General features: G+C 43.2%; 1 long non-coding RNA gene across 1 annotated transcript in view; it reads left to right on the forward strand.

Moving 5' to 3' along the window:
- LOC131903982 (uncharacterized) overlaps window positions 1–26,572 on the forward strand; it is a 143,042-nt gene that overhangs the window by 61,280 nt on the left and 55,190 nt on the right. The window contains exon 2 of the long non-coding RNA XR_009377645.1: window positions 20,526–20,642. This is a non-coding gene — a long non-coding RNA (uncharacterized LOC131903982). The remainder of the gene's footprint in view (window positions 1–20,525; window positions 20,643–26,572) is intronic.

Below are 26,572 nucleotides of genomic sequence, written 5' to 3' on the forward strand. Positions count from 1 at the left end.
TCACAAGCTGTTTCTCATCGTGGCGGCTGGCAGTGTCTCTCTGACTCAGCCTTCCACTTCCCAGCTTTATTCTCCTCCTTGCCCCGCCTATACTTCCTGCCTAGCCAACGGCCAATCAGTGTTTTATTGATTAATTAGCAACACATTTGCCATACATCCCACAGCACTTCCCCATGCCCCTGCTGGAGATGGGATAATATGGTATGTGTTCTATTATGACTGACTTGTTTCACTTAACAGAGTGCCTGTGTTATATATCAGAATGTCATTCCTCTGTCAGGCTAATGATAGCCCATTGTAGTTAGAGGTCATATATTTTTCACATCCATTCACCTTCTATTCGTGGGCATTGAATTGCTTTGCTTTGTCTTTTTTTTTTTTAATAACCAGAAAGTTACACTTTTAAGTCTGAGAATGTAGATCAGTGGTAGAGTGCTTGGTTAGCATGCAAAAAACCTTGGGTTCAATCCTGAACACCTTGCAAGAGCATTTTAAAGTCAGATATTTATATTAGCCAAGAACTTTAGCTTCCTTAAATTCTTCAGAATAAATATTAAATTTCTATTCCATAACCTTTAGTTCAGAATTATTGCCGGGCAGTGGTGGCATATGCACTCGAGAGGCAGAGCCAGGCGGATCTCTGTGAGTTTGAGGCCAGCTTGGGCTACAGAGTGAGTTCCAGGAAAGGTGCAAAGCTGCACAGAGAAACCCTGTCTTGAAAAACCAAAAAAAAAAAAAAAATTATTACCTGCTGTTGTTCTGGTAACCCAAGAGGTTAAGCAGAATAGGTTTCCAAAACATATCAGAGGAATATCCATCTCAAAGATTCATAGCCTAACTGGAGAAACAAATTGGTACCAGATGATATTAACAGCTCATGTGTGAGTGGATGCAGGAGGGGTGTCTGGAAGTAAGGTTGCATGTCTGTCTGGGGCAGGTTGGAGAGCCTTGAATCCAGACTGGGGAGGATCCAGTAGGGAGGTGGTGGGAAACACTTCAAGATTTCACATCGCTTCGGTATAGATAGATTACTTTCTTTACTATTAAATTTCAGTTTTAACTTTATAATGCATTTACATGCTTTCAATGATAAAACAACAAAATTTGATATATCCAGACAGATCTAGTTTCCATGCTAAGCCCCTCCCTATCGTGTTCTTTCTTCTATAGATATCTCCTTTTTGTTGGATTTTGTCTCATTTTCATTCCTTTTTGAAAATACAAGTAGATATGTGTATGTATTCACCTTCCTTTTTAAAATCAAAGCTAGTGCATGATGCACACTCTGCATCCCATCCTTTTCACTCACATCCCTCATGCCAGGACACATGCTTTTCTCCACTCTTTCTGTGCCTGTGTGATTCCTGGACTCTGCATGTATCAGCATTTATTCAACCTGTCCATGGGGGTTGGCACTTGGGGCTGTTTGTCATTCTTTTGCTTCCTTCAGTGTATCATCAACTGAGCCTACATGAGCAGCCTTGTACACATGTCATTTTACCCATCACAGAGTCAGAGGGTGAAGGCAGTGTTCATTCCAACCTATATTTTGTGTTTTAAAAAAGAAAAAAAAAACATTCCACAGGGCCTGTGGCACTTTGTGTACTTGTCAGCAAGGTGTGTAAATCTGTTTTTCATAGGTAAAATGTATTTTTAAAAAGAAGTAAGCAAACATATAAATGCATGTATACATACAAGGATCTTTGAAAGTGTGTCAATAATGATAAGTGAATAATGGGGCAAAATTATGATTTGAAGGCTGGAGACATGTATTTAGCCGAATGACTTCAGACAAGTCCTATGCCTTTCTCAGCTCTAAAACAGGGCTGGCCTTCATTTTACTTCTGAGGTCTTTTCAACTCTAAACAAGGTTTTCTACAGTGCTCAAAGGTTTCCATTTCTTTGGTCTTGTGCTTGCCTTTCCAGACTATCTTTGGTTCTGTGAGGAGCTGCCTTCCCACAACCTTGTGTGAAAATCATCCACTAGAAAAGGGAAGTGACAGGATGTAGGGCTCTGTACCTGATTTCCTCTAGAGGTTGACTTCCTGGCCCTCCTAGCCAGACATGAAAGAGATGAGGGAGAAATGGGACATCTGCTGATTCTCAGAGAGGTGGTGGCTTTATCCCCTCCCAGGCTCCTCAGCACCTTCACCATGGACAGCACCATCATCTTTTGGCTCTAAACTTTTCTAAGCTCACATTCATGGAGACCACAGATGCAGTACTGGCATCCTTTAAAAATGAAATGAAACCAGAGAGAGCCCCAGAGGGCTTCAAGGATAATGTTCTAGCTCATGAATTGAGCACATGTCTCATTTTTTATGCACTTTATCATAAAGCACACAAGTAGTCGAATGATCCGATACTAGGGTAACAGATACATTGGCTTGCCTAAGACAGCCTGGCTTACATCTCTTGTTATTATTATATATTAGTAGACCCTCTTTCCTCCAAATTGTCCCAGTGTCCAGTAAAATACTATAGTACTTATACTAAGATATTGGCATGAGTGAAATTGCCCTTGGGCAGAATGAGATGAGAGCCTCTAGAGTGGACCTCAGCCCTCCCACGTTTTTACTCAGGCTGTAAAATAAGCCTGAGAACCAGGTTGACACTAACAGCACACAAAACCGTCAATAAACTTTTTACTGTGAAGAGTTCAGGGATGCTTTTGAGCAGCAGCTTTCACCGTTTGCATCTCTGATCATTTTTATTTATATCTAGGGAAGTCCGAGGAGCCCCCGAGGGTCAGACCTGCCCTCATCCTTATTTCCTTTCTGGTTTGCCATAGAGTCCATCAATGCTCACCAGGGGCTTGTTTACACTGAATTATCTGGGTCCTGCACCACATCACCTCATCTTCTTTTCATTCTCCTTCTTCTGCACTCTTTGCAATCATTGATGGCAGATGTTTGTTGAACACCTACTAAATGTTTGATACTGCACCAGGTTCTGGGGCTAAAATGGAGAAACTCATATGCATGACTCCTGTGTGAATTTGGTGTATAGTGTAGTGGGGGAAGGGTATTAAACAGCCTCCTAAAGAAATTACCACGTAGTTAGCTCCATACCACAGAGAAGGCAAAGTGGGATGAAAGGCAAGAATCATGGTTCAGGGAATTGAGCTCTGAAGAGGTGACAGTTAACTTGTGACCTGAATAATGAGAGGGAGTCAGGCAAATGAAAAGAGAGGACGGAATGTACCAGACAGAAGGTGAGGCACATGCAGAGGCTGAGGTAAGAGTGTTGGCAGGGAAGCCTGGAAAGAAAGCATATGCCACACCCTGGACATGTTCAGAGGCATTCACAGAGCAACAATGGTTGATTTGCTCATGTGTGGATTACTTTGTGCAGATCTGGGCATATTACTATTAAAGTGTTTGCATGAATAAAGGCTCTTGGCCAGTTGATCAATAAAAAGAAGTATCTTGGAGGACAGTATGGTTCTATGTTTATATCTATTAGGATGCAGCTAAACCTGTTAGAAAGCCAAAGAGACTTTGACTAAATAAAGTAAGTATTTGTTAATGCACATAGCTCAAAGGTCCCTGGCAATGATTCCACCAGGCTTGGCTTCATCAAAGTTCAAATGTCTTGGACCAGCATCATCTGATAGAGGTGTAATTAATATAAGCCTCCTGTCTCCTAACTTCAACATGTAGTCGATGTGAAATTACTAGGGGAATATTTACATTCATTTTCTCACAGCATGTGTTTGAAATCTAGCATGTCTTTATATCCATGTCATTTTAACTGCTGAGTAGCTTCATGGAGCTGTTGGCTTTTCCTTTGAACAGATCAAAATCTTAGGTCCTGTAATTTTTATTTATTTAAAAATATATTTGTATTAATTCTATGTTAATATCATATCATGCATATATACAGTGTAATTCGATGATATTCATTCCCACTCCCCCTAACTCCTCCCAGATCCTCCCCTACCCCACCATCCTCCCCCACTTCATATCTTCTCTTTTTTATAACCCACCGAGTCCAATTTGTACCGCACATATATACATGGGTGCGGAACCACCCACTGGAGCATAGTCTATATACCAGGGGTCACAACTCCTGAAGAAAACAGATTTCTTTCCTACTCCAGCAGCCATCAAGTGCCAATAGTTCCTCAGCTGGGAATGGGCACTCATGAGCCCCTCCCCAGTCCATGCTGGATGTTGGCCATCTTGATCTTGTAAATGTCTTATGCAGGCAACCACCGCTGCTGTGAGTTCATACATGCAGCTCTTCTGTCATGTCCAGAAGTCAGCTTCACCCCATCCTCCCTCTCTCTAGCTCCATAGTCTTTCTGTTCCATCTTCCTTCCCAGACCTGTTCCCTAAGCTTTGTGGGGAGGATGATATAGATGTCCCATTTTTGGTGGAACAAACAATCTCTGCACTTTGACGAGTTGTTTAACCAGTGCTTGTTAATACAGGTTAGGCAGATCTCTCCACCTGGTGACAGAACTCCCTTGTATGTTCAGTCAAGTACAGGTGTATGGGAATGGATTCACTCTGTCTCTATCTCTCAGGGAAGATGGGTGGTATATGGGGTGACAGAAGCCCCTGGATCAACTGCCTCTACTTTCCCCTATTATCACCTAAGTATATTCCTTTTCTATGTGTCTTGGCTTGTAGAGGGCCAAGCAGTGCTAGTTATTGCTTTGTGTTCTAATTCAGTCATTAAGGTGGGGTCACCTATTATGGTTCTCTGTCTCAAGGTTATAGACTGGGGTTTACATTTGTCTTCACTCGGAATCTACCTAGATCAATGGCTTCTCTTTGCAGTGTTCTTCTTTGTTCTGATGCTGGTCATCAGTGCTTGTCGTCATCTTTCCCATAAACATCTTCTATCTTTACCCAGGTTTGCTTAGGGGGGCAAAATATGCTTGAGTGTAACTCAGCCTCTCCTATCTGAAGATTTAGCAGTGAATATTGGTGTTATTATCTTAAAACTCATTTCTATGTGATTGCTATACCACAGGTGTACAATCTTAGAATGTCAATGTCGTATTTTGGGTAGCTAGGTTATAGAGAACTCTTAAGAGTAAAGAGTTAGTTGTGGTTGAAAGAAATGAGAGAGAGAAAGATTTCAGAAAGACTAGATAAATTACTAAATGACAACATAATTCAGTTTTGTAGGGAAGAAGAGAATAATTTTATAAGCAAACACACACATATGTATATACACATATATACATATACGTACATACATTTGGAAGAGGAGGAGGAAGGACATATTCAGAAAAATAGAGGATAGTAATTCTTCTTTTGAAATCTGTCTCATAAGTGTTAGTCGTCAAGATTACTCAACAAGTAGTCACTTGTTGCCATCTGAAATCCAGTGTTTTTCTGGTTGGACAATTGGTCTCAGCCAAAAAGGCATTTATGGTGCTTTTGTGTTCTTAATCAAGGGCAGACTTTTCCAGCATTATAAATGATAGGGAAGTACTCAGTGGGCCACAGGAAATCTTGACAGCATTTTGGAATGTGTGGCTCAGAACTTCTAAGTCAGGCCTTTGGAATCTGACTTGGGATTGGATTCTGGCTCTGGCATAGACTAACTCTGTGCCTTGGAAAAACTTCTTGTACTGGCTAGTTTTATGTAAACTTGACACAAATGAGTCATCTGAAAGGAGGGAAACTCAATTGAGAAAATGTCTCCATAAGATCTGTCTCTAAGGTATTTTCTTAATTAGTTATTGATGGGGAAAGGTCCAGCCCATTGTGGGTGATTCCATTCCTGGGCTGGAGTCCCGGGTTCTATGATAAAGGCTGAACAAGCTATGAGGAGCAAGCCAGTAAGCAGCATCCCTCTATGGCTTCTGCATCAGCTCCTGCCTTCAGATTTCTGCCCTGTTTGAGTTTCTGTCCTGATTTCCTTCAATAATGGACTAAAATGTAGAAGTATAAGCCAAATAAACTCTTTCCTCCCCAACTTGATTTTGGTCATGGTGTCTAACTAAGACACTTTAAACTTCCTAGAGTCCATTTCTCTCACTGAGTTAGATAAAGTGGAAAGTTTTTAGTTAGCTAAACTACAGTGGTCTAAGTGACCACTAACTGTTTATTTATATATCCATTCTTATTAATTATGATACATAGACTAGTTAATGGTTAATATTAATACTTATCTTTGGAAAAGGACAATAAATAATAAAATAAATAACTATACTCAGCCTGATATTGGCCTAATCTTGACTCATCCATCATATTTACCACAAACTAGTGACATGAATGAAAAAAATCAGAAATTGATTTAAATGACTAGAACTCCTCTAAAGTTATTTTATTGTTTGCCACCTACAGTGCTTATTGTGTAGCGTCACATTTTCTGCCAGGCAGTTGTAGACTGGTACGTGCTTTCAGTGAGGCGACTGTCCTGGATTACAGCTGAGTCATGATAATCCCAGATTACAGCTGAATAATGATGTCCTGGGTTATAGCTGAGTCAGAGCTTACACAGATTCTGGCTTTTACTAGAAAGTCACACTATTTATGTTTAATTTAACTGCTATGGATTTTTCTTCATACCTTCCATTTCTCAAGAACCATTCTGAAACATCTGTTACTCCTAAAGTCCTTTAAGGAACTTTCCAAGAGGAAGATAATTGCCCTGACCAACTGCTATATCTTCTCCTGTTTGCTACAGAGAAAGATGCAGAAATACCTATGTAGGTTCTGGTTTGTACCCAAATTATGTGGAGCTGAAAGGAGCATTGCCTCCAAAATCACAACACACACACACACACACACACACACACACACACACACACACACACACACAGAGCTTGATGAATAGCACACCCTCAGATTTTCTTGAGCTCACTGATATACTGAGGTTGTGGGCAACTAGTAGGCTGTTCAGGAGGAGACAGACACCTGCAGAAGAAACAGGACAGGGACACTATCACCTTGGGGTTGAAGTCAGCCAGGTGCCTGCAAGAATTCAACTAGAGTAGTTGAGTAGGTGGGATCTGAGTGATGGCATACTGACTATGAATAAAGGGAGACCCACACCTTCTTACAGATATTTTATAGGAACATGGCTACAAATTCACAGAAGCAGTTGGGGAGACTACAGAAAGTCTCTCCTGTAGTGAATGTCTGGGGCAGGGAAACAAGCTTCTGTGAGAATGGCAAGAAAGCTCCCTCTGAACAGTGTTCCTGTGTTTCCCCTGGAAACACAAACTTGGTGTGTGTGATATGTGTGGAAGGGGAACAGCAGTGCTCTTAGGCTATTGGTGAATTACATGTGAGGTAAAGGAACAGGAGGAAAGTCTTGACTCCCAGAGAAGGGGCAGGGGTTCATTTTGTATTCAGAATTAATCCAGAAGAGAGACAGGTTCACTAAGAGGAGCACACACAGCTTAAAGACTCAGTGATACAGTGCTTGTCTACAACTAGAGTGAAAGAAGAACACAGAGTATTTCCTTCCCTTATCTCCAAAGGACAGTAATGAAAGAACTCAGGAAAAAAAAAGGAAGGCGGAAGGGGCAAGGGAGAAAACAAAGAAGAAAAAAGGACAACTAATAAGATAATATATTTTAATTCATTCATGACATAATCACATTAAATGTGAATGGCCTAAATACCTCAGTTGAAAGATTGAGATTGTCAGATTAGATTAAAAAAAAAAGAAATATTCAAAAGTATCCTGTCTTTATAAACCCACTTTAAATATAAAAACAGGTAGTTAAAAACTATTGGATATAAAAAATGATTTGCTATGCAAATTGAAGTATTTTTATTAATACCAGGCAAAACTGTAGCTAGAGTTTTCCTGCTTGGCCCACAGTCAAGACAAATCTCTCTCACCTGCCAGTCCCACAGCCTCTCAGACCCGACCAAGTAAACACAGAGACTTATATTGGTTACAAACTGTATGGCCATGGCAGGCTTCTTGCTAACTGTTCTTACAGCTTAAATTAATCCATTTCCATTAATCTATACCTTGCCACGTGGCTCGTGGCTTACCGGCATCTTCACATGCTGTTTCTCATCATGGCAGCTGGCAGTGTCTCTCTGACTCAGCCTTCCACTTCCCAGCTTTATTCTCCTCCTTGTCCCGCCTACACTTCCTGCCTAGCCAATGGCCAATCAGTGTTTTATTTATTGATTAATCAGCAACACATTTGCCATACAGAACATCCCACAGCACTTCCCCCCCTTTTTTTTTAAGAAGGAAGGTTTTAACCTTAACAAAGCAAAATTACATATAATTTGGGAATTTGGGCGTAGCTTCTCTTACTATTTCCTGCTGGAGGGGGGTGCTGTATCTTATGGGGACACAAAGAAAATTTTAGGATCATGGAGTAGTCCGTGAAGCTGTATTCTGAGCCAGTTGCCTTGAAACCATTCTGGATGTTGGATCATCTGGGCCATGGTGTCATCGGAGACCTTTCAGGGGGTCTTGGCTGGTCAAACCTGATGTATCTTAATCTGGAACAAATCCATAGCCTCTGGCTTTCTGTGGGAACAAAAGCAGAGATTCCTTTCCAAGGCAACACATCCTTAGATCCAAATTTTGAAGTCAAGGTATCTTTAAAATATACATTTTGGTATAACTCAACAGCTTTTACAATCAAATGTTTCTCTGCAGTTAAAAATCCCAAAGACAACACAATCCAGATTCTCTGTGTAATATTCATCTTTACATGGCTTATTTTTTATATTAATTTTACTGTCTCTTTAAAGACTTTATTTTTAAAACTATGTATTTGTTTATATAACTGTATATATCACCTTTTTTGTCTCTTTCAAGCCTATGTACATTTTACACACATTTAAACTATTACATCTGAATCTGTCTTATTGTGAATCTGTTGCTTTAAACTGCAGCAGCTGTGGCTGCTGGCTCCGCCCACCTCAGCTTCCCAACATGGCCGTGGTTTACCGCCAGCTCTGGGAGCTATCGGGGGTCTATGCTTTTAGTCAAGCAGCGTGTAGCCCAGAAACCTCCCCTTTTGCTCTGCACCAGCAAAGGCTAAATCCACCATGCAGCTCAAAGTGCCACTTGCAAAGGCCTCATTCCTGCCATGGGCAGGTCGAGCACACACGCTAGGAACCCACCAGTAGCTCAAACCGGCAGCTGCTGCTCATTTGAGAGAGACAATTAGGAACTGTTTTTAGCTCCGTTTTAGAATCTTTTTTCTCAGTTTTTAGGTGGAAACTCTTGCCACCACGTTGGACACCATTTGTAGTTAGAGTTTTCCTGCTTGGCCCACGGTCAAGACAAATCTCTCTCACCTGCCAGTCCCACAGCCTCTCAGACCCGACCAAGTAAACACAGAGATGTATATTGGTTACAAACTGTATGGCCATGGCAGGCTTCTTGCTAACTGTTCTTACAGCTTAAATTAATCCATTTCCATTAATCTATACCTTGCCATGTGGCTCGTGGCTTACCGGCATCTTCACATGCTGTTTCTCATCATGGCAGCTGACAGTGTCTCTCTGACTCAGCCTTCCACTTCCCAGCTTTATTCTCCTCCTTGTCCTGCCTACACTTCCTGCCTAGCCAATGGCCAATCAGTGTTTTATTTATTGACTAATTAGCAACACATTTGCCATACAGAACATCCCACAGCACAAAACAGACCTTTAAAACAAGAGTTATTATAAGGGATAAAGATACACATTAAATTACTATAAAGAATTCTTTTCTCCAAAGAGACATAACAACAAACTTTCAAAATACATAATGCAAAAGTGCAGAATAAAGTGAAATATATGATTTCATAATCATAATTAAAAATGTCAGTGCTTTTTTCTGAGTAGATGACTGAACAAATAGGAATAAAATCACTAAAATTATAGATGACCTGAGTCACTTCAGCCAACTTGATCTAGTTGTTTATAGAACATTTCATCCAACAACACAACCTTATGAAGTACACATGCAGCATGCACCCAAAAATGCTGTGTTCTGAGCCATAAGACAAACCTTAACTTCAGAGAATAAACATCATGGACCCATAAGTGAGTTTAGTAGGGTGACAGATTGTATTTCTTTAAAAATATTTCATTTTATGTGTATGGGTGTTTTGCCTATATGTGTATCTGTGCATCATTTGTGTGCAGTGCCCTTGGAGGTCAGAAGAGGGTGTTTTTGATTTGTTTTTGTTTTTGAGAAAGTGTTTTTCTGGGTAGCCCAGGCTGTCCTGGAGCTAGCTCTGTAGACCAGGCTGGCCTTGAACTCACAGAGATCTGCCTGTCTCTGCCTTCCAAGTGCTGGGATTAAAGGTGTGTGCCACCACCATCAGGCTAACATTTGGTTTTTGAAACTTAGATGCCTTTATAATAACACCTCAAAATCAAATACTTAGCTATAATTCTAACTATAACGTTCAAGTTATCACTCCAAACTGGGTACAGAAGACACAGGAAGGCCCTGATTATCTCATTGTACCAGAAAGTAAGTAAGGCAGTGCTAACTGCCACCAATGGGGGCATGTTGAGTACAGGAACTAATTTGAAGGAACTGTCCATGGCCCAGATGGGAACAATTTTAATTAGAACTAAATAAGGATGTGTTAGGTTGTAACTCAAAGAACAAAGTAAGTGTTCACGAATCTGTTGTGATTAAATTAGTGTTGAACGGACTTGTTCCTTTATGGAGGAAAAGATGATTCAGGAATGAGGGAGAGAGGAAATCACCTTCAGGATGCTGCTGTGGCCATATTTACTACAGACAGCTCACCTCACAGATGCCAAAATTATTGGGTGAATAATCTCAAGATATTTGAGATTCCCTGATAATTATCAATCACACAGAGAAAATGAGTCACCTTTCGGTGGTGAAACCTGGCAGATGCTACTAAGGTTGGCCTGACCAGTAATAAGACAAACTGATATGGTGATGGCATATTGATACACTAAGTGTGGGAAACATGGGTCATCACTTCATACTAAGAGCACCGGCAGCTCAGAGTAGCAGAAGTGGGGCAGTTTTTTCTACCACCGTGCAAAGCTGGGCATTGGTCTAGAATGGCAGGTATACTGACTGAGCACTGAGAACATCAACGCAAGTCCCTCCTTCCCTTTCCCCATGGGCTGAGGAATTATGAGGGTACAGTCTTACATGTCATCCTTCATCCCTAGTGTGTCTTTCCCTATGTCATTTACTTTGTCTTTCAGCAAAAGTTACAAGAGGTTTATCTCTCCATGTTTGTTTTAAAGCTCCTCAGGGGCATGCCCTTGACATGTCTGCAGGTCAGAGGGCAAGCTTGGCTGTTAGGAATCTATTCTACACTTCCAGTTAACTATTCCGGTGGGATAGTTAGATGAACAGGGTTTGGAGAGTGGTTAGACTGCCAGCAGGTGCCTGTTGTTTTCTGTTTCTCTGCAATTTGATCTAAGCTGACTCAAAATACTTTTATTTTGAAAAGGAGCCATCCTATCTTATTTCTTATAGGACACAGCACTTTTATACTATTCCTGCCCCAGACTCCTAAGCACAATTTAATCATGAGAAAATACCAGAAAAGTCCAAATGAGGGACAGTCCACAATACCCGGGCAAGGCTGTTCCCAAGGGTCAGAAGTTTGAGAGTAAAGGGAAGACTGAGTGGCAAGGCAGGTCAGAGGAGATGGAGGAGAGGCAACATCTCAGAGCAACATCACACCCCCCACTGAAGCCTGGGATAGAGAAGGACATTAGTTGTAATGCATTTTTGTTTTGTACACGTATTTGTAAAACATTTCCACATAGGGAAACATTAGAGAAAAATCTGTCATTCAGTTAGTGGTGGTGTGCCAGCATTATTTTCTTGATTTTGATCATTGTTGCTGTGGTTACATAAGATGCTAACAATAAGGAAATCTGGGGAAAGGGCATATAGGATTCTTTGTCTAAATCTTGTGTGAGTTTAAAATGATTTTAATATGAAAGCTGAAATAGAGGGGGTGAACTTTTGATGAATAGGCCCTGATGAAAGAGGCAAAGGCTGCTGTGTCTTTTGGGAGGCTGTGGAGAGCTTCAAAGTGTCAGTGGGATCTGCTGAGGAACGTCTTTGCAGGTTCCCTGGGCACTCCTGTGCCTCTATGCTCTTAGGACTGCAGTTTGAGAATTATTGTGATCAAGTCATCTACCCTAATTCATCTGGAGACATCTGATTTCTCCATTTCTCTTAAAAATTGCTTTAAAAATCAAATATGAGCTGGGCGGTAGTGGCATATGTTTTTAATCCCAGCACTTGGGAGGCAGAGGCAGACAGATCTCTGTGAATTTGAGGCCAACTGGGTCTACAAAGTGAATTCCAGAACAGCCAGGACTGTCGCTCAGAGAAACCCTGTCTTGAAAAACAACAAAACAATGTGTTTATATAAGCAAATTTTTAAAAGCTTACTATCTTCCTAATTGAGAGATGACTGCCCCCCTCCCCCTTGTTTTATTGGCTGATCATTGGAAACAGCTATGCAGGCTAGTCTTCCATCAACCAATTCCATCATTCTTAGCTGACAAAACCTTCTGTATCTACAGGCTTTGCTTATATGGAGATGCTTCATGCGTTCCTGTCATTTGCTTGGCCCCTAAAGGCATGCTAAGTTTTGATCCCCCATGAGAATTTACATGAAATTTGCAGTGTTTATTCATGACCTTTTCTTGTTACAGCTTTGTTGATGTTATTTCAGTATGGCTGAAATTTCACACTTTGCTCCTGCGATGCTGTAGAGTCCTCTGTAGCCATAACCTAGCATTTGCCTTTACATCTGTCCCAGAGAGTGACTGGGGAGCATGACTGCTGTGTGTGAGATGCCCAAAGTGGGGTCTTCTAGATGGGAGAAGCTTCCTTACATTGAACTCAGGCTTAGCATGGCAAAGGATAATCTTATTTGAAAGAAAAAGCAAGGTTAGACCCTATAAGTTACTTGCTGAGCAAAATTTCTACCTCTGATTTGGTGTACTAGAAAGACCCAGACTTTGTGCCTTTAGTTCCTTTTCTTGTTCTGTGCCCACCTGAGCTTATCCAGGCTATGCTTGTGGTACGGTGAATCCATGGTGTGGTGTTTCAGTCCACACTGGAGGATGGGTTCCAATGAGTTTTTTAATTGCAGCAAGCCGGAGGGAAGGAGACAGGTGACTCCTTCGGGCTTGCTAGACTTAGCCTACTCAGTGAGTTTTAGACCATAAAACAGGTGGACAGTGCCTGATGAATGACACCCAAGGTTGTCCTTTGGCCTCCACACACATGTGCACACACCTGCACACACACACACATACACACACACACTAGTACAAATGCACACCTGCTTGCACTCATATGTACATGTTCCCTCCCAAAAAAACCCTAAAAATATGCAACTTAAAGCAATTGAATGAGCAAAATATTTAATAAATGAGCTAGCAATGGGGTGGCTCCCAGTGTGGAAACTGGATCATATCAAGTTCTCTCTTCCTCCTCCTTCATTTGGCTCTTGGTTTGATCTGTTACTTCCTTCTTCCACCTACTGGCACAGCAGTCCTCTCCACTGCATTGTACTTAATATCGATCAACTCTTCTGCTGAGCTCTGTGTCTAGTCTGAGTTCTGCAACTAAACTGCCCTTTGAAGAATGCTATGAAATCAGAAAGGATAGAAGCCACTTTGGGCAACAGAATTAGGTCCCAGATGCCACGGCAAAATGATGGGCTGATTCTTATAGTATAAAATGTAAGAAGGCTAAATAATGTAAGGTCATGTTGTGAGGACCTGGAAAGTAAATATGTGAGTAGAGACCAGGAAAATGTGTGGCCGTAGCAGCAATTACAAATAAACAAACAGATCTATTGATCAATAAGTAGGTAGAAGAGTGATATAATTGTATTGCTTGAGTCCCCAGATACAGTTGCTGTCACAAAGACCTGAAAGAACTTTAATAAGCTAAAAATTACTTTCCTTCTTGGAGATTGGGAATAACCAGGACAGGGTAAAATGCCAGCACCACAGACCCAGGATCCTCTGTCTTGTTTGGCCAGCCTGATCCACATGGCTTCCAGGCCTGCACTCCAGCCAATAGAAAAGAGAATGGGAGGAGAGAGCGTGATCTTTCCCTTCAAGAGCAGACCAGGAAATCACACAGTTTATACAAGCTTGCAACTCAAAGCTAAAGCCTGTCTTCGGGCCACACCTACAGGGATGTTGGGAAGTGTAGCTCTAGTTGAGTAGCTGTGTTACTACTAAGTAAGATAGGAAGGGGAGAATGGCTACTGATGGAACTTTAGCAGGCTTGAATTAAAGTCAACATGCAGATCAGTGTAATCTTACTATCAGAAAGACTCGAGCAACAGTATATTGCCCTGAGAGAAATACAGAATCCTCTAAAACAGGAGATAGCAAGTTTTTCCAGAAAAGGACAAAATAGCAAACATTTTAGATTTTACAGGTCACATAGGGTATTTGTTACAAATTCTTTCCTGTGTTTGTGTTTTCACAACCCTTCAAGAATGTCAAATCCATTCTTAGTGTGTGGACTGTAAAAATTAGGCTGCTCCAAGGGCTGTAGTTTGTGTATCTCTGTTTAGTATAAGCATGGCGGTTGTCTGTGGTCACATCTAAAACGTAGGAGACTGTTCCAGGAAGCTGATGAGTGTAGGGAGAATTCCAGGTGAGTTCCAAAAGAGACATTTTAGCCTGGACCAGCTCAGATTCCTGTGGACTTATCAACCTTCTCAAATAGTTGAAGGATATTTGGGGTATTAGGAGTGACTCCTATTTTGTTCATATCAAAAGAGAAGAAGGAGAATTGATAATAGAAAGTTCTAGAAGGCAGACCACAGTGTGTATATGAAAGGGCTTTCTAGTTGTTGCTTATCACTTGTGAACCCTATAGTCACACATGTTATGTAGCTGCTTCATTTTATTCCTTACAGCCCCAATAGGTAGGTGTACCATTATGTCTCATATGAGTTAGTTTTATGTTTATATTTATAACCAAAATTCCTGACAGATACAACTTAATAGACAAAAGATTTTTTTTTTTTTGCTTATGGTTTGGAGGAACACAGTCTTTCACAGCAGAGAAGGCATGGTGGGATTTGTGGCAGCAGGGCTACCTGTGGCAGAGACCCCTCCCATCATGGCAGACCAGGAAGCAGAATGTGGCCAGAACTAGGGACCAGGCCTTCAGAGGTTCCCTCTCTAGTGACCTACTTCAGCCAGCTAGGCCCTGCCTCCTAAAGGCTCTCTAATACCACCCCCTTTCCTCAGTGGCACCTCAAACTGGGGGTGAGTGTTCAAAGCATGACTTTGGAGGGCACACTTCCCATTCAAGCCACAACACCTTTGCTTGACAGATGAGAAAGCCATAGCTCATGGTCACAGAGCTCACCTAAGTATGCTGTTACAAGCCTTAGCAACAGCTACTCCCTACTGCCCCCTTGTGTTCAAGTTAAATGACTAGGATATGTAAATCCTGGAGCAGTGCCAGGCACAGAGTAACGCTGCCGGTGGGAACACGTATTGGAATCCTTGGGTATCCTGGCATTTCTCTCTGTGGTGATTTTCTTAGTCTCCTGTGACTAAGAAGTACCATCAATTTGATGCCTTTGAATGACACATTCATCTGCTCATAGTTTGGAGGTCTGAAGTCTTCAGTCCATTTCTTGGTGGTGATCAAGGTGTTGACATGGACAGCGACAAAATCCCTCTAGAAGCTTCAGGGGGAAATCCATTCCTTGCTTCTTCCTACTTCTGATGGCTCTGACTTGTCCAGGCTTCTGGCTGCATCCCTCTGATCTTGACCTCCTTAATCCCATGACTCTCTTTAGCCCTCTTCCTGTCTCTTACAAAAGATCCTGTGATTCCATGCAGAGCTCCCCCAACCCAGTTTGTTTAGAATAACCTCCCTATATCCAGGTCATTAATTTATTCACATCGTTTGCATGTAAGGTAACATTCATTTTCCAGGCATTAGGTAGTACATATCTGTGGGGGCATTGTTTAGCCTATCCCAATGGTATTTTGCGTACACTGGATGACCTCATCGTTTTCTTTACACTATTAGAAAATAACTTTATGGCATTGAATGGCTTAATGACAAACTATACTATCTATCTATTCTCTGAGGTCTCTTTTTCTGAACAACAGACTTTAAATAAGGCATGGGTTAGAGGAAGTAATTATTGTCAACTAGCCATAGTCAAATACTATTATTATGTTACTCAATAATGATTTCTTTGTTCCACGAATTTAAAATTCAGCCTTCATTTCTTACCTTTACATGACACACTATAGTCAGATTGTTTCTTGACTACTTTCAATTCTACCAGCCTGTTTTGCAGGCTCTCCAGTGTGAGGCTCTTTTGGTTACTGTAACACTGAAGTGTTATGTATTTCTAACTGGCAAACATGTTTCTTCCTATCCCTTCTCTATTTTTGTGACAATGGCCCTTCTACTGTTTTCTTTCTCATTGTATGTTTCAACTGTGTGGGGTGCAGTTATGCACACTGTAATCAGCACTCAGGATGCTGAGGAGGGAGGAACTGAAGCTCCAGGCTAGCCTGGGCTACAGAACTAGATACCATCTCTAAACAAACATCCATCCAACAACACCACCAAAAATCCCCAGTCCTTATTATCACTTTAACATGGTATTTGGAAGAAGAGGCATTCTGGGATTGTCTACTTGACAAAATGGTCCTTTCAGTCTTGTTTATTACTTATTACTACTACTATTATTATTATTATGATTTGGCTTATGCATTTCTGTGGAGACTTTCTCACTTTTTTAAATACAGAAATTTAATTCCAGACATCTGTATTTTAAAAACAAATAGATGGTGGTTAGTAGGTAGGAATGTAGACTAGACACTGTAAGAGAATAGTAATAATAACCAATAAGAAAACAGAACAGCTTATAACCAAATACTCTATCAAAACTATATGAACTGGAATCTCTCTCTCTCTCTCTCTCTCTCTCTCTCTCTCTCTCTCTCTCTCTCTTTCTCTTTCTCTCTCTCTTTCTCTCTCTTTATGGGTAAATGAAATTGGTAGCAGGTGATGCTGCAGATTAGGGGAATGCTGCATATTTAATCATTTGACTCTCATCTTTCAAAATGTTTAATAATTAAATGTTATAACCATGCTATCAATTCTCTTCTCAATCTTATATTTTACCTGGCTTCACTCCACATCACATTTTCTTACATAACACCCTCTCCTTGTGTGAGTTTATTTTCCTGGCCTATTTTCCCCTTGCTTAGCAGAGAATCTTAAGTTATGTCCAGAAACTTTTCTTAATAAAGGGTGTACCAGTGATGTCATGTCTCCATTTTGTTATCACATAGAGGGAAACACTGGTCTGACAGCTAGTGAGGCTGCACTACATTCCCTTGAGTGGCCTATAAGCACAGGTGTGTCTCTGAGCCCCGTTTTAGACAGGGGAATAGGAAGTCATTCTGATTTTAGTCCCTTTTAAGCAGCGGGTCTTCCTTCCCTATGAGTATGCCTGTAGTTGTGTCTCTTGGTTCTTGGGGTTCTGCATTGGTGAATGTGTGTGCTTGCTCAATGACTCTGCTTCCAGCATGCCTTGTGATCTGCACCCCAGTCTTCAGCTCAAAGGAATGGCCCTTTGCTTCCGTGTTTCTGCTTCTCCTTGGTGCTGCTGTTCTTCAGGACTCCTGTTGGATATTCCCAACCCTTTGTCTCATACTCTTTGCTTTATGTGGTTACTGAAGTCTCTTCCCCTTTGTGTGAGTGTGTGCATTCTTGTGTGTGTGTGTGTGTGTGTGTGTGTGTGTGTGTAGACTGCTTTTAGTGGCACCCCCAAGGGAGCTGCTGCCCTGCTCCTCCTCACCTCTAGTTCCTACTTACATTAGAGACAAGCCTCCCGCTTTCCACAGAAGCTGTAAAAAATTTGTGTCCAGCCATTCTGCCTTTAGTGAATTGGCCCTGACCCCTATGGCCTGGATTTGCCTGTGTCTCTTCACACCTGTTATCCTCCTCTGGTCTCTATCTTTTGAGCCTGAGCTTTCTAGGACCCTTTTCTGGGATCCTGTGCACTGACTTCAAGGTCTGTGCAGGATCTGCAACAACCTTCCTGCTTCTTCCCTCGTGACTCTGAATCTTCCTTGTACTCTTTACAACCCTTACATCTTGATGACACGATCCTTTGGTTCCCAGTAGGACCACTGACATTTGGGTGGCTCTTTGGGGGAAGAGTGAAGAGCAGAACATGTAGGAGCCCCTTTATCATTCACCAAACCAGTAACCCAGGTGTGGAATTAGGGGAGGGGTCTGGTGCTTCCGCCCTGGCGTGACTGGACCATATGACCTAGTCACCTTCTGCCTGCAAGGGTCCTCCTTCCAGCCTAACAACAAGAGTTTGAGAAACAACCTCTATCCAAAAAGCCAGAGAGACAGGGTTTAGCATCGTCAGAGATCAGAATGAAGTACAACTGAAGTGCTTAGTTGCAATAAACCTGCTGGAGGCAAGGCTCCTGTGGGTCACTACAAGACAGGGTTGTGGGCTTCAGTGCACTAAGGCTAAGTTAATAGTCCCCTCCCCAGGGGGGGCAGTTGAGAGCTGTGCCCTTAAAAGAGAGAGGGAGTGGGCCCAGACCTTCTGGATTCCTGACAACTTAGCTATATTATGACTTTTCCTCAGTACTGTGGTGTTACAGGGAGATTAGAGGCAGAAAATAAAAATCTTGTTTTCTCCAGACTTCCTGGTTTTGTTTTTTAATGTGAAGAAAGAATGCTTTTGTCAGGAACACTTCTCTAGGTCTTTCAACAGGGATAGAGACATCTTTCTTCTCAAGATGTGTCTCCTCTTCCTCCAATACCACAGTGGCAGATACTCCTGCCTCCTCCCAGAAGTCCCCTCCCCCAGGCCTGAGTAGAAGAGAGTCTGTGAGAAGAGTGACAGGCTCCCTGTGGTAGGTCTGTGCCTTGTCACCAAGCCTCCTAAGCTCAGGTCCTCCGGGGTGGCCGCGGGAGAGCCAGCTCCATGCTGTGTGGCTGGTGACATTTCCGGCTGCCAGTGCCCAACCAATCAGTGACAGACTCAGCTAGCTCAGGCGATGACACATGAAATATGGTAATTTTCTGTAAAGAGGAGAGAGGTGGGGGGGGGGGTTGGCTGGGAGGGTGAGGCAGACAGGGCCAGGTAAGAGAGAACCAGGCATTGGTTTCAGAGGTCTGTTGGACAGGACCAGGAGAGGGAATGAGAGCTGGGGCTAGAGCTGGACCTAGGGACACTATGATGGAGGGAACCCTGCTGGTGGCAAGGAACAAGGGGAGAACCAGCAGTGCCAGGATGAAGCTCTGGGGCTCTTGGGTGGAAGACATTTGTCTTCCTTTCCAACAGGAGTAAAGTTACTTTTTGTATTTTCTCAGTGGTACCTCTTTAAAAGGTAAAACAAAACTCGAATAGATGCCATCTGCACGGCTGAAGTAGTTGCCAAGAGTGTTTCAGGTTAGAGGTGGTTTGTCCCTCTGCCCTATTGTTCAACCTTCATGATCAACTTTGTTCCAAAACTCCAAAAAAGTTCAAAACAGAACAGCAATGAAATCTTGCTAAACTTTTTTTGAAGAGCCAAATGAGAATCGTCAGACACTAAAGGCTAGGTTAGTGGTGGTTTCGATTTCTGGTTGAAGCAGAGGGAAACTAGAGCAGGATCTGTGCCTGAGTCTCAAGGTGGATCAAAAATGGGCTAGAACCATCCTTGGGGTTGGGAACATCTTCTAGGTCCTTGAGACCACAGGGCAAGACAGGGCAGCATGCCCTGTGGTTAGGCCCTGGGGGGATCACAGGGGTGTATCACTGCCTTCAGTCGCATGACAAGATTTCTGGCCCTTTATCAGCAATAAGGGACCCCAGAGGGATGACCTGTGTGTTGACAAGTCTGCTGAGGGTCTGACCCTTGAGCACAAATGTTTAGAAATGTTCATATGCAATGCTACTCATCACTGGGAAGCTCATCGTCCTGTATTTGCATGTTTCTCCCACCATGTAAATGTATTATCCACGTGTGCAGATTTATGAAAGGGTATCAATCAATGAACGTTGTTACTGCTGCAATTCTGCCCCGTGTGGCTATAGGCTCGGCACTGGCTTCTTCCAGTACTCCCAGCCTTGCTATTCAAGTGATAATTGGTGTACTGTATCTTTAAAAGGTTAAAACCCCTTAAAAAAAAAAAAAAAAAAAAAGGTCTGGACTCCTAGTGGAAAAGACAAGCGGGGCATGGGTTGGCTCTGGATTCAGAAAGCAGCTGCTGATTAGATTCTGTGTCTGCGGGCTGAATTTATTCCGTGTTTCCAGCAGGAATTCAAGAGGGATGCTTCTGTTTGGGTTTCTGATCGTGATTTATATTTATTCAGAGGAATAACAGAGGGTGGATCTGTTCCCGGTGCGAGCATGCTCACCACCAGCCGACTCTCCCATTATCCCCCTGCCTAGTTTGGTGCTCCAGTGTACACGAGTATTTCGTGTGCATATGTATGTATACAAACACGCATGCACGCCTGGACGGACAGACGTATGCACAGGTTATTTCTTAAGGACAATTCCTTCAATAAGGTCTCTACCCCTTACTTGAAACAGGTGTTTATGAAAAAAAAATGCACAATATCCCGACTGACCGGAATAATTGATGAAGAAGGGTGCTGGATCCGTGGGTCAGAGAACACACAGGACCAGCTTGCCACCCCAAGGCCAAAGGTAGGGGACTCTGGGTTTTTATTTCGCGGATGGATTCCTTGCGTCTTATTTTTCCTTGATTGTGTTTTCGCCCGTGGCTGCCACCGGGAAGTGCCACCGCGCTGCGATTCCATTTTGTCGCTGCCTCTCTCACACCAGGTGTCGGGGCGGGCTGCGGTGGCGGCCAGGCTGGCAGGGTGGCCACGGTGCGCGCGGTGGGCTGCGTGCTCGGCCTGGCTGGGGGAGCGCAAACCTTAAGTGACCCCCGCGCGTCAATCACTCACACCGTACCTCCGCTGGGCTGTAACCCTGTGCACGCCGCGCGCCCCCGCGATCGCTCACTGGGCAGCATTGCGCTGCAGATCGTACTCCTGGGCCAGGCAGCTGCTCCAGGATGGGTCAGGCCCCAGAGAGATGTCTGTTGGTGCTTGGTTGAAGGGTGATATTGCTCTGATATTGGGTACCAGGACCGAAGGGAAAAATTTCCTTTCCTGCTTCCAGTCTTGCCACCCTTTGAAAACGATTCCACAGGGGGGAAAAAAAAATCATACCTTGCCAGTCCTCTCCCCAAAGCACACCACACCACACCAAACCCAAACACCTACTGAGTTGGGAGGTGGGGGTGGGGGTGTGTGAGGTCGGGGAGGGAGGTGTCTTGCCCTGCCTTTTAAAAAGCAGATGCCCCTTCCTAGACGTGCCCCACATTTCAGCATACTTTAAAATGGAAACACTGCTGATGACAAATGGCCCCTGAGGAGGTGATGGACAACTAGACTGGTGGCTGGGACAGAAGTGGTGGTGTAGAGGAACTTGGAGGTCTGTATGAACTGTCTTGAAGCTGGATCGTTTGATTTATAGTGCTTGGCAGCGTCAGGACCACTTCTGTGGCTTGGCCTGCCCTTGAACTTTGGGGACAATGGTTGCACAAGAGCCTGCTGGCCTGGGAGAGTGGTACTGTGGTCCTCTTTTTGCTTTGCATCTTGAAATTTCTGGCAGCCCTTGGTTTTGCAAGGCAGTGGCCAGGTGACCCCGAGGTATCAGGGATGCTTGGATTTCTTAACCCAGGGTTGCCTTCTGTTGCTGGGGGTGGGGGTGGGGGATACAAGAGAGGAAGCATTTGTTGAACTAACCTCTATAGAAGTGTTCTTCAACCCATGTTTATGTGGTTATGTAATGCCAACTAATGTTCAGACCCTGTGCCCAATACTAGCGTCAGCCCTCCTGCACTAAAGAAGTCGGGTGTTTCTGTTGTTTATGTTTTTATGTAATTATGTGTGTGATGAGGACAAGAAGCACATGGGGACCAGGAAGAATCATTTGAACAACTTGAGGGTAAAGACCACAGGCAAAGAGCAGGTCTCAGCATTGGGTTGGTGTTTATCTGAGGCCTTCCCTCTGGTTTCTGCCCAGGTGCTCCTTGTCTGAACTTTCTGTTGTAATCTCACCCTTCTCTGTCCCTAGAGGAGGATATAGCCACCTCTGAAGGGTCCCCAGATTCCTAACTCCAAAGGATGAAAGGGACACCGAGTCTAGAGTGGCCACTCACGTATCAGCTGTTTCCTCTTGCCTCCAGAGGAAGAGCCAGCTCCAGCGAGGCATCTGTCCCATTGCCTGTGTCAGTTTTGCTCTGGGCTGGGCTGTCCTGTGGGGTGGAAAGGGACCCATGTTGGTGGAGTTGTTTGACACTTGCTGCTTGAAGTGGAGACCTGCAGGAGCTTTCCGCCATTGCATTGCAACGTTGGGAGTTTTGCAAGATAGGAGGATAGTTGTCCTGTGGGGAGTTCTGCAGGCAGGAAGGGGGTGTGTGTGCTGCCTGAGCTTTTCCCTCCCACCCAGCTCTGTAAAGTACCCATAGTGCTCTTAATACAGACCCTCTAGTCATACTCCTTATCCACTCCACCTGGGGCTGGTGGACAGATTTGTTAAATTGGTGGCTAAGTCTGGTCTCTTAAGGTTACAGTTATTTTCTGGTCCTCAATACCCTGGTGCAGCAGTTGGTGGGAGGGGGCTGTTGCTTTAAGGGCTAATTAGTGTGTGCTCTGTGGATCAAGATGTGCTCAACTGGCACCATTGTTAGGATATCTCCGCCCATTGTGTTACAGCCCTGGCCACCCTCCTCAGAGTGGGGAAGTGTATGCTGCTCTTGAACCCCTGCCAAGTGAGCTAGGGAGGCATTTAGTGTGTGAAAGGTGCGGACAAGAGGAGATACATTTAGTCTGAAGTCCTGGCAGATTCCAGGATCCGACTTGATGGAAGATAACGTTAAGAAAGCTGTGTGACAACTAGATAGCTTTCAACTTGTCTCTCTTCCTGCTCAGCAAGTTCCCTGGTGTGTTTCAGGTTTTTTTTCCCCCTGCCCATCAAGGAGGCCCTGACAGGCTGGTTTTCATTCTATTACTCCAGGAGGAGTCAGAGCACATTTTACCACTCCATAACTGTACCAGAGCAGGTAGGGCAGGAAACCTAGCTACCTAAGCAAGCAGTTTTGTTCTTCAAAACTGTAAAGCCAGTGGAAGCATCATAACCGTGAAAAGAAGATGAGATAGGTTAAAAAGTAACATGTGCTCTGCAGCTGGAGGGCACCAGGCTGCTGTTGCACAATCTGGACTGTGCAGTCAAGAATGGTAAAGCAGAGAGATGTCACAAGTCTGCAAGTGTGCATCCATCCTGCCTTTTATTAGTGGGAACTTCAGACCCTCTTTCAGGACTCAGCATTTATTTAAGATTCTAAGAGCCTTGCTAAATGCACTTAGCAAATTTGAAGAAACCAATAAGGTTTCGTGAAAGGGTTAGGAAAGTTGTCTTTAATCAAATATCAGTAAGAACTAATAATAATGCTAGAAACAAGAGACACTAAAAAATACGTTTAAAGGCTATAATTCAAAACATGGACTTCTAAGAGTAGTGAAAGTATGCAAGCAATTCAATGAGATGTTAAATATTTTGTTGCATCTTTTGACCTGTGTATATAAAAATCCATTTAATGGATGTTCTTGTGCTCTGTTTAAGAAGGCACATGGATCAGGAGCCCAAACCAACTGTAATTGGAATTTTGTTTGTTTGTTTAGCATGGTGTTTAGAGAGAAAAGTGCAGCTATTTAAGAAACTACCCTCCTCCCAGTGCCTCCTGAAGTTTCTGGATAGCCAGGGGCTTGCTGATCGTAGTACAGCTATAAATCCCTGCTGGGAACTTGGTGATCTTTGGCTGGCATTTAACAGGGCTGTACCATACTTTATTAGAGAAGTTTTGTTTTAACATTTGATAGTACAGAGAATCCTGAGAAAATGATATTGGAACCTTCATGCATCTTCTTGTGGTCAGAGACACACTCCAGGCTTCTAGCCCAGCGACATTATGCTACAGTTGAAAGAGGACTGCTAGAATCAGGATAGAGGAGGTGGTTTCTGGTGGCATAGCTTCTTATGCCTTTTTAGGGAATGCAGGTTGACCACTTCCAGTGTGCTGATCCATTGGAAGATTAGTTCAAGATGTTATGACCACACCCCAGGGTTAGTGGTGCGATTACTCAGTTCAGACATTATGCTCAGAACTGGAAGGATGTCTGACTTACATGAGCAACACAGAGTTTGGCCTAACCCTCTGCCCATTTGCTCAGTTACAACTTTTTCTTCAAAACAAAGGCAACAGGAAAAACACAAGTAGAAAAAAAGGAAGGCCCATGCTTTTTGAAAGATTTTTTTTTTTTTTTTTACACTTTGGTCCCTCTGTGGAAAATGTGAAGACACACCTGAAGTCAAGGGAACAGTGTTGCTCGAGGTCTGAATGCATACATTTATTGTTTAGATCACTTATCTGAAAGAAAAATGTCCATTTCAGGTTGTTTGAATATCATCAGAAATGTTCAGAGTTATTTCAAGTTTTGGTGTCTTTAAGGGAAGGGGTATTCTTGTAATGGGTTGGAGAGAAGCAGTTCTGTGAAATCCCAAGGGGAGTGAGAAGGCAGAGGAGAGGAGCTGGTGACGTGAAGTGACCGAAGCCCCCTAGCCAGAGGGCGGTCTTTTTGGGTCAGTGTAGAGAACACTTGCTTGGGAGGCAGGACGGTAAGTATGGGCTCTGCAAAATGTAGTAGAATTTAACACATGAGTGAGGGGGCTCCTCCCCTCAGTAAGTGTTGCTGAAAGCCAGGTGACATTGAAACTCTTGTGGACAGAGAGGTAATGCCGAGCTTTACTCCTAGACAGTTGAGGCCATCGAATTTAAAGAGTGAAGCAGGGAGAAGTACAGGGACCTTGAGATCTCTCTGAGCATCTATGGCCCTTGTAATGGGAGTTCAGGGTCAACCTGGAAAAGAAATCCATGGTTGCATAACTGGATCCAAAGAAAAGCCAGTGAAAGTATAATGGAAACAATAAATGAAAGCAGCATATAAAATAAATTCATGAATGAGGGGCTCTGGAGACAGCTCAGTTGGTAAAGTGTTTGCCTTGCAAGCATGAGGATCTGAGTTCAATCCCCAGATGTGGTTAAAAAACAAAGCCAGGCAGGCATGGTGGTAAGGGACTTATAATCTCAGTGCTGGGGAGGCGGAGACAAGGGATCCCTTGTGATCACTGGCCAGCCAGCCTAGGCTACACAGAGAGTTCCAGGCCAGGTACCTAGAATGGCAATGGCACCTGAGGTTGACCTCTGGCCTCTAGATTCTGTTTACATTGTGCATACATATACATGCACACATACACATGAACTTGCACACATATACACATACACATGAACTTGAACACATACACACACACACATGCACAAATACACATATTAAAAATAACGTGACATACCTGGTAAGTAATTTCAGTCTCTTCAGTCATTGGCTGGATTTCCAGGCCCAACATGAGATGGTAAAGCTAATGAATCACAATAAAAACAAATGCCTTTGACAGAGGAGGACTTTGAAAACTTCCTTAATATTCAATGTAGTAGATCCTTGATAACTACATCTCAGACTCCTGGCCAAGCCCCACATTTGGAAATGCATAAAAGATTGCATAATCTCTTCACTTCCTTCTGGATGTGGCTTCAGCTCAGAGGCCAGAGGTGATGCAGGAGCTGCCAGCTGTTTGCCTTGTTTGCAGTTTGCAGTTTTCATGTCAGGCCTTCTGTGTCTCTTTTGACATCTTGGGACGGCGATACCAGACCTTGGAGAAGGCCCAGACAAGTGATCCCTCTTAGCTGTGGCTTTGTTACACAAAGTCCACATTCTGGCTTCAGAAAAAAAGACAAATGGACAAGGCTGTTAGGAGTCGATCACTAAGAGCTCAAAGAGTGAATGTTGACTATGGTGAGCATGTGTGCCTCCTCCAAAACTTTCCCAACTCTGTGGCCCTCAGCATAGACTTAACACAGTGTTAGAAACTTCCCTGACTCAGCACATCTTGCTGAGGGTACGGGACCTCTCGTGACTAAAGCATGTGCTCAAGAACCCAACTGAAGCACTACCGTGGAAAGCCAGGCAGCAGAAATGGCAGTCACTGCTCCCCGCCTTTATTTGAAAAGACTTCTAAAGTTGAAAAGATTCCAGGGGACTTCTTAAGAAAGCTTCTTTCCCAGCAAGTGAGATGATCATCTTTCCCATCTTATTCAATTTTTCTTTATAGCCTTCTCTTAAATTAATTGTAAAAAACTGAGACAACAAACCATAAGATACTCAAGTGATACATTTGTAAATTGTATCTAAAGAAAAATAGTACTGTCAATGCTCAGTAGTGTCAACACTCAGTACTCCCCTGTCCATTTGAGAGAAAGAGCAATAAAAGTCCATTCCTCCATCCCATCCCATCGCATCTCCACTTCCCACTGGTAACCATTTCTCAGACATCTCTATGTCTTTTCCCCGAATTTTTCTTTATTACTCTTATATTTGTGTCCCTAAACAATGTCTTGCTTAGTCGTACATGTTTGTTGTACGTGTTTTATGTGGGTCACATAAAAATGGAAT

Source organism: Peromyscus eremicus, chromosome 2, assembly GCF_949786415.1.
Source record: "Peromyscus eremicus chromosome 2, PerEre_H2_v1, whole genome shotgun sequence".
Classification (NCBI taxonomy): Eukaryota; Metazoa; Chordata; class Mammalia; order Rodentia; family Cricetidae; genus Peromyscus; species Peromyscus eremicus.